The sequence below is a fragment of the Orcinus orca genome, chromosome 1 (assembly GCF_937001465.1).
Source record: "Orcinus orca chromosome 1, mOrcOrc1.1, whole genome shotgun sequence".
Classification (NCBI taxonomy): domain Eukaryota; kingdom Metazoa; phylum Chordata; class Mammalia; order Artiodactyla; family Delphinidae; genus Orcinus; species Orcinus orca.
This window is the reverse complement of record NC_064559.1, coordinates 97534432-97549140: the sequence shown is the minus strand read 5'-3', so window position 1 is coordinate 97549140 and position 14709 is coordinate 97534432. Positions and strand designations below refer to the sequence as shown.

At 39.6% G+C, this 14709-nt stretch overlaps 1 protein-coding gene across 3 annotated transcripts in view; it reads right to left on the bottom strand.

Annotated features, from left to right (window-relative positions):
* The window catches only part of LOC101278136 (interferon-activable protein 203), a 47615-nt gene extending 38288 nt beyond the window's left edge, over positions 1 to 9327 (bottom strand). The window contains exons 1-3 of one of the 3 annotated variants that reach the window (XR_007470128.1): positions 9277 to 9327; positions 2453 to 2533; positions 1367 to 1504 (exon numbers count right to left, since the gene is read on the bottom strand). The gene's annotated coding sequence lies outside the window, so the exon portion shown is untranslated. Of the gene's footprint in view, positions 1 to 1366; positions 1610 to 2452; positions 2534 to 9276 lie in introns of those variants that run through there. The other 2 variants (XR_007470127.1, XM_049694489.1) reach the window with 2 other exon arrangements.
* Positions 9328 to 14709: the final 5382 nt, after the last annotated feature.

Sequence of the window (14709 nt, the reverse complement as noted above, 5' to 3'; positions counted from 1 at the left end):
TAGGTGTGTCTATGCCTTAAAAATAAATAAAGCCCTGACTGAAGAGAAGAGAAGCAGGAAGTATATCAACATGGTGGAGGGAGAGAGGGAGGACAAAGAATATGACAGTTCACTAATGTATTTGTCTTAAATGGTAAGTCAGATGGGGGTATAAGTAAAAAACAAATCAAAAAAGGAGAATATAGAAGTATCATAAATTGAAAAGAAGAAAGCAGATACAAGACAATATATGTTAATTATCAGCATAAAGGTTCTAACCGGTTAAGCTTAAGTGACAAATTGGTCAACTTGGATTTAAGAAATCTGCCAATGTATTGTTAACAAAAGATCACTTAAAGGTGGAAAAGTAAAATATTTATCATGCAAAGAGTAAGTAAAAGAAAACCAGTTTATCTATATTACTGTGGTTTTAAATAGATCTGAAGATAAAAAGTATCATCAGAGCACAACACAATGATAAAACGTCCACCTCCTAGGGAAATACAACAGTTTTAATTGTGTATTTGCCTATTAAAAGTAAATATAATAAGTGTAATTAACAGCATTTATCTAACATACATAAGATTCTGAAATGAATATTAAAAATCTTATATTCTAGTCAAGCACATATAAAATATTACTGTATCAGGCCATACAGAAAGTCTTTAAACAATTCTAAAAGTAGACAATAGAAATCTATTTGTAATTGCCTCTCTCCTATGCCTTGCCACCAGAAAAAAAAAAGTATTAATTTTCAGGAAGGCAGAAAGGAATCCTAAAAGAAACTGAAATAACAACACTGGCAGCTGGTGTAAAATGGAGTCTAAAAGAAAAAGTAAACTGTCTTAAGAGAGGTAAAGAAGCCATGTTTTATATAACTGTACTTGCGGAATTGAAACTTGTCTGCTCTTCTCTGTGTGTGTGTGTTTTCTAAAATTAGGACAATGCCATACAATACACTTTTATATCCAGATGTATTTTTTTACTCAATATTATTTTATGATACTTTTATCATGCCCCTATCTTGACTTTCACCGAGGCCCCCACCACAGCCACCAAGTTTCCTGTGCATCTTCCAGGGAAGGAAACCAAACCTTTGCTCTAAATATAGCTCATGCCGCTAGTTGCCTGGGGAATACATTATAATATCTTCTATAGTCAAAATGCATCTCCCTTTGTTCAGGCTTCAGTTGTAGTGGAATAAAATGTCTATTATTTGCCTAGGCAGTAAAGGATTAGAATCAAGCTACTGCTGTTTTCACTTTTCTGAGTATAGTTGATATAAAACATTTCCCCCCAAATTCTTCATGACTAAAGCTCCCCTTCTCACCTTGAGGCTACCAACCAGGTACCCACAGCTCTCTAAAGAAATCCCTACCAGTCTTACCTCAGTGAAAATGTCCTCCACAGTAGTCTAGATGTTGAGGTTTTCTTCAGATATGCAAGAATCACTGCTTATTTTGCTTAAGTAGGACGATAAATCAGTAAAGCTCTCAGAGACTGAACTTCAGAATTTTATAATCTCCTGAAGGGCAGAGGAAAAAGAAGTATTTTGAAAGACAACAAGGAAAAAGGGCACTGGCTATACAAAAACTTGACTTAGTGCTGGCTTCCTCATACGGTGCTTTCCCTGGGGAGAGAGAGAAGTTAGGAAACAGTATTGAGACTCCTCCCACCAACGTTCTTAGCTTTCAGTTTCATTAGTCAGAGAAAATAAACGGTTTATTTCCTGTAAATATCTTAATCAAAATGAAAAATTATGGCAAAGTTACACTTAAAATTTTTTTATTATAAATGTCAGTAGATGAAAAGAGTTCCAACATTAGGACTCTGTTATCCAGCAGACTTACATGAGGGTCATTAGAAAACTGTATTCCCTTGAATGACTCTCAAATATACAAGAAGTAAGGTAAGCCATCTGGCCACTTATCCCTTACTTCCTGTTCTCAGAGTAGCAGTGGCAAGAAGAGATCTTGGAAGAACCCTCTATCTCTACTCTTTTTGACTGAAACTCCTGGAAGGGGGTGAGTTTTCTATAAAATAGCTGTTGGTTTAAATAGCACCTAAAACATTCACCCAGTTAATGACTGACACACCTGGAGCTTGACAGAAGTAGAAGGTCATTACAAATATGTGAATCCTTCCTCAGATTATGTAGAAAGGAATGTGATATTAGTGGCCCTCTTGACTATGATTAGCTACTTAACTTCACTGATTAACCTCATGCTTACTCATCATGCTTTCTGCATTAGTCAAAGGTAAACACAAGTGGCTAGTGGGCTTATATCATGACAGCTTCGAAACCTTGCAAATTCTGGAAGAACACTGAACCTCTGGAATAAGAGGGGCCTGATAAACCTTCCGGTCTACGGTGTTACTTCTGTGAAGGACAGTGGATGCCTTCCGGAGTACCGTACGCCCTGAGATGTCGAATAAATGCCACCAGCCAGCAGACCTTATAGTGGTTACTCACCAGCTGATCTGCAAGTAGAGTGAGATCATGACTGCAAATGGGTCCTAAAACAGCTAATGTTCGTAGATAATCCGAGGTCTTCTAAAGAGAAGAAAGCCAATTACTTTCATACAAACTAGAGTGATGGAAGGGATAGTTGAAGTCTGGATATGAAACCATCTGAATAACTTCACCAAAGTAGGAGTAAGTCAGGAAAAAGCAAAGAGGATCTGGAGTGAGGTCCAGAAACACCTGTGGGTGTTCACTGTTTCCTGTCACAGGTTTTAGGTTGCTGTTATGTGGATGCATGGAGCTGGTGTTAAGGTAATGCGTAAAGAGGAACTTTAGGGAGGTCAGGAGATCCCACTCCAGAGATCAGAGGGCAGTGGACACATGGGAGGAATGGCCATAATTCAGAACATTTTCCTGCCCCTTTTCTTATAATCAATTCATGTGGAGTAATGTTCTCAGTAGAGACTCCAGTATACAACACACAGATTACTGTTATCAATAAACACAGTTCAGAGCAATGCTCCATAATTCATATTGTGCAGTTGGTATTTTAATAGACGAAGCAAAGGAATGCTAAAAAACCTTAACTTTGCCAACCTAGTTAAGGTTTACAGAATTTCACTCTCAGGAGGATGAAATGTATGGCATGGAAATAGAGGCAGACACTCAGTAGTGCAAACCAAGACAGTTCAGCTAGAGAGGCGAGATAGGAAGGGAGTAGGAAATGTCAGCACAGTTAGTATGTGTGTTGCTGGTTCTATGGCAGCAAGACAAATTCTAGACTCCTCTGAGGAGTGAGCTAGTTACTTCATGCCATGGTCACGACTGGCTTGGAAATTCAGTGGGATTCAGCATTAGAGGAAATTAGAATAACCAAGGGACTCGAGAGTGCAGATTAACATCAATCTCTGGTTTTGGCAATTCAGCTGAATAATATTCTTCTCAAACTTTAGGTTTGGCTTTTATTACCCAAACACACACACACACACACACACACACACACACACACACATGTATACATACACATACATGTATGCACTCTCATACGTGCATGTACACACACATGCACAGACAGCCAATCATTCTCTTGTTTTTGCATGCTTGGAAGAAAATTCTTCTATCTACTTTTTTTAATTCAACAAATATTTAACAATAAGTAAGATTTAAGGATCTAATGTACAGCATGGTGACTATAGCTAATAATACTGTATTGTATACTTGAAATTTGCTAAGAGAGTAAATCTTAAGCATTTTTACAAAAAAAGGTAACTTTTAAAGTTTGTGTATGTGTGCTCTTTTTACTCTTAAATATAAGTAAACAGACATGAATCACGTTCAGAAAAACCCCTAATGTGAAAAAGAACAAAACATGCAGAGAAAGGAACTTAAAAGAAACAAAGACAAAGGATGAGGGAGAAGAAAACTACATATATATATATATATATATATATATAGAGAGAGAGAGAGAGAGAGAGAGAGAGAGAGAGAGAGAGAGAGAGAGTCATCAGAGATAGAAGGCATTGTATCAATGAAATAAAAAGATCATGCTAACAAATGTGAAAAAATAAAGAAATTTACAGAAGAGTTTTTAGAGATGTGTCTTTTAAATGTGATAGCAGAAAAAAATTAAATTTAATAGAGTGGTGGAGGATAAATTTGAGGAGTTCCTTTTCAGTGTATACCTAGAAGACAATGAGACGGAGAAAAGGGAGAGAAAAGAAGTGTAGAGGTTTATGCTTGGGTGAATATTAACCAGCTCAAGGTGGTTATATATAATAGATGCCCAAGCAAGAATGAACCAAGACAATAAAGAAAAGGAAGTTATCAAAGAACTAACATCTAGCTTGCTGAATGGTGGGGGGGGGGACAACATATATAAAAGCACATTATTTTAAAATCACAAAACACCAAGGAGAGAGCAAGTCTTAAAGCTTCCAGAAGAAAAAAAAAAAACAGATCACATCCAAGGATTAGGAATAAGAATGGTATGGCCTTTTTTTTTTTTTTTTAACATATTTTTGGAGTATAATTGCTTTACAATGGTGTGTTAGCTTCCACTTTATAACAAAGTGAATCAGCTATACATATACATATATCCCCATATCTCCTCCCTTTTGTGTCTCCCTCCCACCCTCCCTACCCCACCCATCTAGGTGGACACAAAGCACCGAGCTGATCTCCCTGTGCTATGCCGCTGCTTCCCACTAGCTATCTATTTTACGTTTGGTAGTGTATATATGTCCATGCCACTCTCTCACTTTGTCCCAGCTTACCCTTCCCCCTACCTGTATCGTCAAGTCCATTCTCTAGTAGGTCTGAGTCTTTCTTCCCGTCTTGCCCCTAGGTTCTTCATGACCATTTTTTTTTTTTTTTAGATTCCATATATATGTGTTAGCATATGGTATTTGTTTTTCTCTTTCTGACTTACTTCACTCTGTATGACAGACTCTAGGTCCATCCACCCCACTAAAAATAACTCAATTTTGTTTCTTTTTATGGCTGAGTAATATTCCATTGTATATAATGGCATGGCCTTCTTGACAGCAGCACCAGAAGCTAGAAGACACGGCGGGTGGGAGGGGGGCACAATCGCTTTACCACTTGAAGGCAAACAATTTTTAGCCTGGTATTCTATACCCAGCTGACAATTAATTACACATAAGTATAAGGAAGGAACAAAATTGTTCAGGGAATCCCCAGAACAACGATGAAGAGAAGTCCCTGAACCTTGACTCGTGCAGAGCTGGAGAGCAGAGCAGCTTGTCCAGATGGAAGGGGTGGACACGGAACTCAAGGAGGACTCCCGACCAAAGAAAGAGTGGCGGGGGGTGCGGGAAGGAGGGGGTCTGCCTGTGCTGCAGGTGGTGAGTGGCCCTTATAAAGTAAGTGAGTTTGCTTTGAGGGAAATTTTACAATTTTGGCAGTTTAGAAAGTCCTAGGGACCAGGGCATAAAAAGTTGAACAAACTATTAAAGAAATGTCATTGACTTCAGAAAAACATTAAAGACGCATAAGGAAGGAACACAATACAGTATATAGCTTACCTGTGAGTTTTATTTACATAGTCATAGTAATATAAAATACCAAACATTGATTTGGCCAAAAATACCAAACATTGATTTGGCCAAAAATTTTTTGAAAAATTTTGAAATGACTGTATTGGGGAAATGGAAGGAAGGAATCACATGTATTTGTGAGATGTGGGGCTCTCACAATGTACAAGAAAAAGGGTTTCATATAAAACAAACTTGTGGTTACCAATTATCCCCGGGGAGGGATAATTTAGGAGTTTGGGATTAACGTACACACACTGCTATGTATAAAATAGATAACCAGAAAGGATCTACTGTACAGCATAGGGAATTCTGCTCAATAGTTTGTGATAACCTATAAGGGAAAAGGATCTAAAAAAGAATATATATATATATATATATGTGTGTGTGTGTGTGTGTGTGTGTGTGTGTATACATGTACATATATATATATTCTGAATCACTGTGCTGTACACCTGAAACTAACACAACACTGTAATTCAACTATACTTCAATTAATAAATAATAAAAAAATGTTAAAAGATTAAATTAAAACATAAGGGGCTCTACTAGATGCTGATTAAAGTATCAGAATCTTTCCACTTGCTTATCCTAAGGATCTATTAATTTTACACAAACTTTCAAACACAACCTACATTAAGATATAATAGTATTTTATAAATAGAATTAACTACTTCCAGCTAAGAGAATTGGGGAAGTTTCCATTAGGGAAAAAGGGCATTTGGGCTGGTCCTATCAGAAAGAATCAGATTTCAATAAGTGAGAATACAAAAAATAGAATCCCAGGTCAGCAGAATGGAATAGTCCATTTCCAGGACTGTCCATGTAGAGTCAACAAGTCATCTATTCCCTGGGGTCCCTGATTGCCTCTGGCACAGAGAGCTAACCTTTATCACTAGCCTTTAAGTGGTAGGGCCTTCCATAGGTTATCTCATGTAACCTCACAACACACTATGTGTAAATACATTAACCACACCTCATCGATGAGGGAACTAAAACTGAAAGGCGTTAAGGCTTTTGTTCAAGGGTACCCAGCTAGTCAGTGCTGGAGACAGAATTTAAACTCAGTTATTTTCTGTTAAATGCCCATTTCCTTTCTATCACTCTGCCCTGCCTTATGGAATATCTGCACATAATTTATAGACTTGACACACCAATATACAGAAAGCGTTTTTTTAGGAGTACAGACAGATCAAATAAAGAAACCCTAGAGGGGCAGGCTCTGCACTCACCCATAACCACCGTTTCTAGGTCTTTCTCACCACATCCTTCCCCTCAGCTCTCACACAGCTCAACATACAGATAAATGTTCTACCAGAGAGGAAGCAACAACCTCAGACTGTTCAAGATTCTTACTGCAAATTACACAATCGACTATGGCTAGTTGTACTTTCTTTTTCAATTTGTTGTACAATGTGATGATTTAATGAATTGGAGGGGCTTTATTAAAGGATAGTAACCTCTCAGATCATTGGGAAGGCTGAAGGAGCAAAATCAAGTCTAAACTCACGCAAACAAAAAATGCCACATGCTTTGCACACCTCCTTACCCTGCCCATATTCACACACTCCAAGCCAGGCAGCAAAACTGCTCTGAATGAGCAAGCTCAGTGCTTCTGCCACTGCACACAAGACGTCAAGACCTGACTTCACCTTATTCACGAAATCTGCAATACGAATGCCACTTCCATATCAGGAAGTTGACCTTTAGGTTGCTGCATTCGCCTAAAACCCACACATCTTTGAAAACAGCTGTATCAGCAAGAGGGAAGCCCCATGTGCATCCTGGTTCTCCTGCTGAGGACTTCCAAATCAAGCCTCCCTTGGAAGCAGGTGACAGGGCAAACCTATGCCACATGTATCCAACTGGGCTGCAAGAGAACTTGAGAGTCTGAATTCTCAGTTGGGAGGTGGGAATTGTTACATGTGAATTATTTAAAAGATGTTGGGCAGCCATGAATATGACATGTCTGCTGTAAACCCATTCAAAAGACATAGGAGTCATTCATCACTCACGGATTTCTGGCTCAAGAGCATAGGTGAATGATGGGGTGAATGACAGGGGAGTCATTACAGAGAATAAGAGCACTGGAGGTGGGGTACATCAGGACAGGTGAAGAGACGTGGCTTGAGTGCTAGAAGTGTTGAGTTTGATGTTCCTGTGAGATGTAAATGGAGATTTAATTGCATATATGACCCTGGAGCTTAGATGAAAGGTCAGAACTCCAGATAATAAAATGGACAGCATCAGAATACAGACGGCAATCGATGCTGTAGAACAGGATGAGATCGTCATGCTGAGTGAAGACAGTGTGGGCCTTGGAGCCACAGAGAGCTCAGACAGGAAGTGGCTGGGCGGAAGAGGAAGAGTCAGCAAGGGAGACTTACAAAGAAAGGCCAGAGCAGGATGGAAAAGAAGCAACAGCTGGCGCGGTTCTGGAAGGCAAGACAGAGAGTGTTTCAAGAAGGGTGGGGTTCAGACCCAGCAAACCCTTCTAGAAACAGTCATTAGTCATTTCCTCCATTTACCCCTCATTCCATAATTTTAGCCTGGTTTCGCCTGTTTACGTTGAGTCACAATGACCTGAAACAGTAGGCAAAGATGTAACACAAGCGAGGCAATAATAAAAGCCTGAGAGTCGATCCTAAGGCTCTTCCAGCTTCTAAGTCATATTCTCAGGGCCTCCTTCTCTTCCTACCTTGTGAACACGGGCCCTTTGTTCGTGGTGTGTGGTCATCTTTCTGTTCTCTTCCTGGTCATCTTATCCATAATGCTCTGTGGCCAGGCCTTTCCCCACATCCCTCTGTCCCGATAGACTAAGCTCAGGCTACCCTGACCATACCTGCCCTCCATTTCACCCTCGTCCTTCATTTGGTTAATTCCTATTCACCTCCAGATCTCTCTTTATATTTCACTTTCTCCAAAATTATTTTCAAGTCCTCCCAGCCTAAATTTGGGTTAAGTACTCCAACTGTCCATCCCCATAAAACCCAGGACTTCCCATATATTGACATTGTGCGAAGAAGTGCCCGGGCTCTGGCTCTGCACGAAGTTAGAATTCCCGCTCCACCGCCTGTGTGAGCTTGGGAACGTCTCTTACCCCACTGGAGACCGACAGTGCCTAATCCATGCTGGTGCTGTGAAAATTTAAAAAGTTCAAGTACTTAAGGCACTAAGCATAGTCATTGAAAGACAGAAAGCACTTGGCAAACACTGTGCATTATTATTAATATCATCCGCATTATCACTCTCATCATATTGTTTAAGGCCTAATATCTGCCTTCTTCCCTGAGATATAAACTCTGTAGGGGTAGAAACTGCATCTGTCTTGTTTAAAAACAAAAGAAAAAAAAAATCAACACTGGGACTGGAATCGAGTAAGACTTCAATGCACATTCATTAAGTATGGGATTCTCAGGCACTTGTGTAAAAAATAATTCCAAACCCAAAGGGCCCAGATCCTCCACAAACCTGCCACCCTAAAAGTCATTTCTATCCAAATGTATAATGAAAAACTCACACTCCACATATCCTAAATCAGTGATAATCTTGGGCCCCTAAGTATCATCTCTTTCTGATTCTGCTTTTACTGTTAATGGAACCACAATCCTCCCAGTGACCTAGGCTCCAAACCTCATAGTCATCTCCAATTCTTCCCTCTTTCTTGACCCCTACATCTAGTCAATTTCATAAATACTGACAATATTAGGGACAAGGCTGATTCAGGGGTGATGGTAGTCAGGTGAGGTTGTGATAAAAAAATAAAAATGATCACCATACCTGATAGTAAGTTAACCTTTCAATATCTATGGGAAGCCTGCCTGAAGGAACCGTCCTCGTGCTGAACTGCAGAAGGCACCTGAAGACAAAAACAGGGGGATCAGGATGGTGATTTTGGTATTTATATTCCAACATTTATATTAATCATTTATTAATGAATTTTTAATGGTAATAACCTGTCAAACCATTTGTGTGTTATGAAAAGCAACTGCAGGCTTTCTCTTCATTCTCAAGAGTCTGTTTTTGAATTTAATAGTGACATGCAGCACAGTTGGGTACATTTCTTCAGTGCTAAGTGGTCCTTTGATCCCTGAGGTTTCCTGCATAATCAGAAATGTTCCAATTTACTCTTGTCCCTTTCCTACTTCTCATTTACCACAGTGGATGATGGAAAATTACAAAATGATAGAAAAAGTTAATGCAACTGGTGATAAGCCAGGAGAGTGACCCTAATTGGGATATCAAGTAGGCAGGAAGAAGGGGAGGTGGGATAGAAAAAGCATAGGGTTACTTTGACATTATCAGGCATAGCTGAGGTTCTGGGGTGATTGAATTGGCTCTGGAAAATGGAATGATGTGTGTATATGTGGGACATAAAAGTTGTGTCTCTGACACCTGGATCCTACATCTTCCTGGCCATGTGGCCATTGTACATGCCTTAGAATCATGGGATGAAGATACACCAGGTACTAGGAGCCTCATGAGTCAGTTGGGCCTGATGTTTATTGTTTCATGATGTCAAGGAAATGACCTAAAGTTTCACACTGGTTTTCCCAATTATATCCCCAAACATATGCTTCCAAAAAGGCAACGATGTCCCTCCACCAAGCCCCAACCTCAATGAAACTATAGTGTCCAAATATCAGCCACAGCTTTTTTCCCCGACGTATTGTTGGTTAAAAGTAGCTATTTTTAAGCTTATCTCCATTCTCACACTTGATCTTAGTCCATCATCCAACTCACTACATCTTCCTTCCTTTGCCTTTTCTTGAAACATAACACAGTATCCTGGCTAAGGATTGTTATACATATGAGAAGGACAAGATTTTCATAGAAACTCCTGGCCTGGGTGATGGGCTATCTCTGAGCCACTCACCGACCTGGGTACATACAAGTATTGTTTAAATTAATAATCCTAACTGTGCAAAGTAAGCATGACTATTACCCCCACTTTATAGATGAGAAAATAGAGGCTTAGAGGTGTTTTGTGACCGGCCCCAAATCATACAACTAATGAGTAGCAGTAATAGGGTTTGAACTTCAGCCTTGTGAAGCCAGAGCCAAAGCTCTTAAAGATTATAAAACACTGCCCCCTCGTGGCAATATGAAGAAGTACAGCTCAGTGACCAGCAGGATAAAAACCACGTGGCTCAACAGGAGGTAAATATATAGCATATGTCTTGCTTAAAGATGTAGCAATTTGGGGTTGTTTGTACAGCTCCACTACATGCAGGCATCCTTACTGAGTCTTGCTATCTGGCTCTTCCTTAAGAAGTTCTTTTCCTAGTTCTACTCTTTTACTCTCAGCGTAGCTGAATGCAAAACAAAACACAAGGCCCTCTGCTTAGTTCTTTAAATTATGTGCCAGCCTGGACCAAAAAGGACTACTCAGGGGCATTTTCCTGGGTGCCAGAATCACAATATCACAATAACAGAACTGGAGGCTGGAAAACACCACCCAGATCCCCAAACCCCACAAGGAAAGCATTTATTCCTCCAGGAGTATTGGCTGCTGACAGCTGAGTTTGCCTCCTGGGATTGCTCAAGGCTGAAGGAAGCTGCCTTGCCCAAGGTTACACTCTCGTATGGACAGGTTCAAAGTTCCAGCCCTCCTGCCTCAGTGAGAGACCACTAGAAGCCATCCCAACTCTAAAGCAACAGAGGGATTGGCTGCATACCCATTACAATTGCACCGCAGTTCAACTTCTTCCTCTGCCCAAGCTGCTTCCCTCTCTCCTTTCAAGTGTTTCCAAGAGCATCCTCTAATAAGCCTCCCACAGGCAAATCTTGGAGTCTGTTTCTCAGACAACCAACCTAAGATAATACTCAACTCTTAACTTGAATCATACTCACAAATACTGTCACTTTAAATAAGGTGCAGGAGTGCAGGGTAAAGATATATATCAGAAAAGCACATGGATATAAAGTTCAGAAACATACCAGAAGGTAAAAGTCATATATGAATTGGGGATCAATCAATCAGTCCTCATATGCTGCTAGAGTATGTGACCACTTCACATTTCATAACTTTGTAATCGCCATCATGCCACTTAAATTCCTTGTCCTTCAGTTTTTTAATCTCTAAATAAAAGGATGTAATTAAATGTTTTCTATGGTCACTTCAGACCAAGTCCAAAACTTTACCTTAAAACTTCACCTTAAAACTTCATAGTGAAAACTCTTACAATCTTTCCTACAAGGTTGTGTTTGAAGGTTATTTGTTTGTTTTCGTTTTGACCTTGAGCTGTTCATCTACTGTTTTGATATGGTGATTAGGGATACAGGTCTTTTCCATCAGTATCAGCATCAAACATATGCAAGGCATGGTTCAACTCTAGGAAACCTTGGGACAGTAATTGTTGATTCCTCTTTGGGGTAAAGTTCTCTTTTAAGTTGATGCTAAAATTTTTCACTAGGAAGAAACTCACTCTAATTATCCACATTAGCATGAAGTGTCTCATTCTCAAAGACTCAAGCTCAAATCCCTCCTGGAATCCCTCTTATTCAGTAACTTCCTATTGACCTTCTTTCCCTCTTAGTTTCTTCTTTGAATGGAGACATGGGAATAAAGGTATAGACTGTCATCAGGAAAGATGAATGACTGTTACATGAGAAAACTCAATCCCAATGTTAAACTTATAAAACTTAGTTTGCGTGGTCCTAAGGAAATGTTGAACTTAGGAAGACAGTACAAAATAATTAATACAAGATAAAGTAACTTAAATAGCAGAGCTAGAGAAAAGAATGATGGGATAGAGGTTAAAGTTTCTATATTCAGACATTCTTGATCTCACAGGTGTAGAGGACAGAAAAGTTTTTCTTCAATCAAATTAATATCACGTGTTGTTATGACCCCTGAAAAAACCAGGGCAGAATCCGTCCACAGTGACACTTTTGTCATGGTATGACTTGGCAGGTTCTGTCTTCCCTTTTTTGTATTATAGGCTGGGTCCCTTTTCATTATTCCCATCAAGGAAGAAGAGGAAGAACTCCTGTGAGCCTTAAAGATTCACAAGTTACAAGACCGTCCTATATGCCTGAGGGTAGACACCATGAATAAAATTATATACTTATAAAACACAATCGTTACATCACTAATCATTAGAGAAATGCAAATCAAAACTACAGTGAGGTATCACCTCCCACCAGTCAGAATGGCCATCATCAAAAAATCTACAAACAATAAATACTGGAGAGGGTGTGGAGAAAAGGGAACCCTCTTGCACTGTTGGTGGGAATGTAAATTGATACAGCCACTATGGAGAACAGTATGGAGGTTCCTTAAAAAGCTAAAACTAGAACTACCATACGACCCAGCAATCCCACTACTGGGCATATACCCTGAGAAAACCTAATTCAAAAACAGTCATGTACCACAATGTTCATTGCAGCTCTGTTTACAATAGCCAGGTCATGGAAGCAACCTAAGTGTCCATAGACAGATGAATGGATAAAGAAGATGTGGCACGTATATACAATGGAATATTACTCAGCCATAAAAAGAAACAAAATTGAGTTATTTGTAGTGAGGTGGATGGACCTAGAGTCTATCATACAGACTGAAGTAGGTCAGAAAGAGAAAAACAAATACCGTATGCTAACACATATATAGGAATCTAAAACAAAAGGTTCTGAAGAACCTAGGGGCAGGACAGGAATAAAGACGCAGATGTAGAGAATGGACTTGAGGGGACATGGGGAGGGGGACGGATAAGCTGGGACGAACTGAGAGAGTGGCAAGGACATATATACACTACCAAATGTAAAATAGATAGCTAGTGGGAAGCAGTGGCATAGCACAGGGAGATCAGCTCGGTGCTTTGTGACCACTTAGAGGGGTGGGATAGGGAGGGTGGGAGGGAGATGCAAGAGGGAGGAGATATGGGGATATATGTATATGTATAGCTGATTCACTTTATTATACAGCAGAAACTAACACACCATTGTAAAGCAATTATACTCCAATAAAGATGTTAAAAAAAAAGAAAGAACAACAATAAAGACACAATCTTAGATGGAAAAAACAAAACAAAACACAATCATTACATATATCCTCATTATCTCTGTTTTGGGAGCAATCTGGATGGCACGAACCAAAGCAGACAGTTTAAGGTTTTCTTCTCCGGATGCCCCTTTATTTGGAAAATAACTTAGGAGGCTGAAGTATAAGAGAGGCACCAATAAATGATAAGCAAGTGTGTGTATATCGGTGTGTGTGTTTGTATGTTCATCAAATGCCAGTAATTGCCAAAGTGAAACTGGCTTTGTCCCTCTCCGTTGAAAAGGTCCTCTTTAAGAGGTGACCATTTAAACTGGTGTCACCTCTAGAAGTGTTCTGTCATGGAGGGGCTTCAAGTACACATAGAATAAAAAACGAATGGCATCCCTGAAGTTATGCAATGTAACAGGAAGCAATGAGGGTGATTTGTCCACAGACACATACCCTAAAAATAGCTCTATTTCTTTCATTCAAATTAAGGAAGGAAATGACTAAAAAGTGAAATCCTTAGGTCAGTCTGGATCTTATAGTGAATTAAAGATTCTTCACAAAAGAGAGCAAATAATTATCATCTAGCAATCCACCTCCTGGTATTTACCTTAAGAAATAAAAATGTGATCTCAGATTTAAAGAAATGGCTATTCATCCTAATGCAATTTTAACAGTAAAATACGAAAATATTTTCTGAACAAAAGTAAGAATGGTATTGAAGAATATGACGCAGGAAATGGTTCACCATGTTGCGTTATCTGAAAACAGTAAGTTACCACATAATCTATACGATAAGTCCCAAATTTCATGCATATGTGTTCAGCTGGAGTTTGTGATGGCATATAACACTTTTAGCCCTAATTAGGCAGAGCATAAGTTAAACCCCACCAAACATGCCCCACAATTATACGGATTAGAGACTGGCTCCCATTCTCTGCCCACCTTACGTTATCAGACTGAAGCAGTGCGAAGCTCTAATCTTCTGGGGGAGGGGTAAAACATAGTGAAGCTGGAGGAGGGGTGGGAACACTGCCCCATGCAGGCAGCTGAGAGGGGGAGAGTGTATCCTCATGTCCCTGTATTCTCCAGGCCCAACCACAACCTAAGGATAGGATCAATCACAGTGTCTGTGCTCAGAGTGAGATACTAGAGTGTGAAGAGGATAGGTTCCTTGCCTGACGTTACAAACGTATAAGTAGAGGGTAAGAATGTGATCCCAGGTA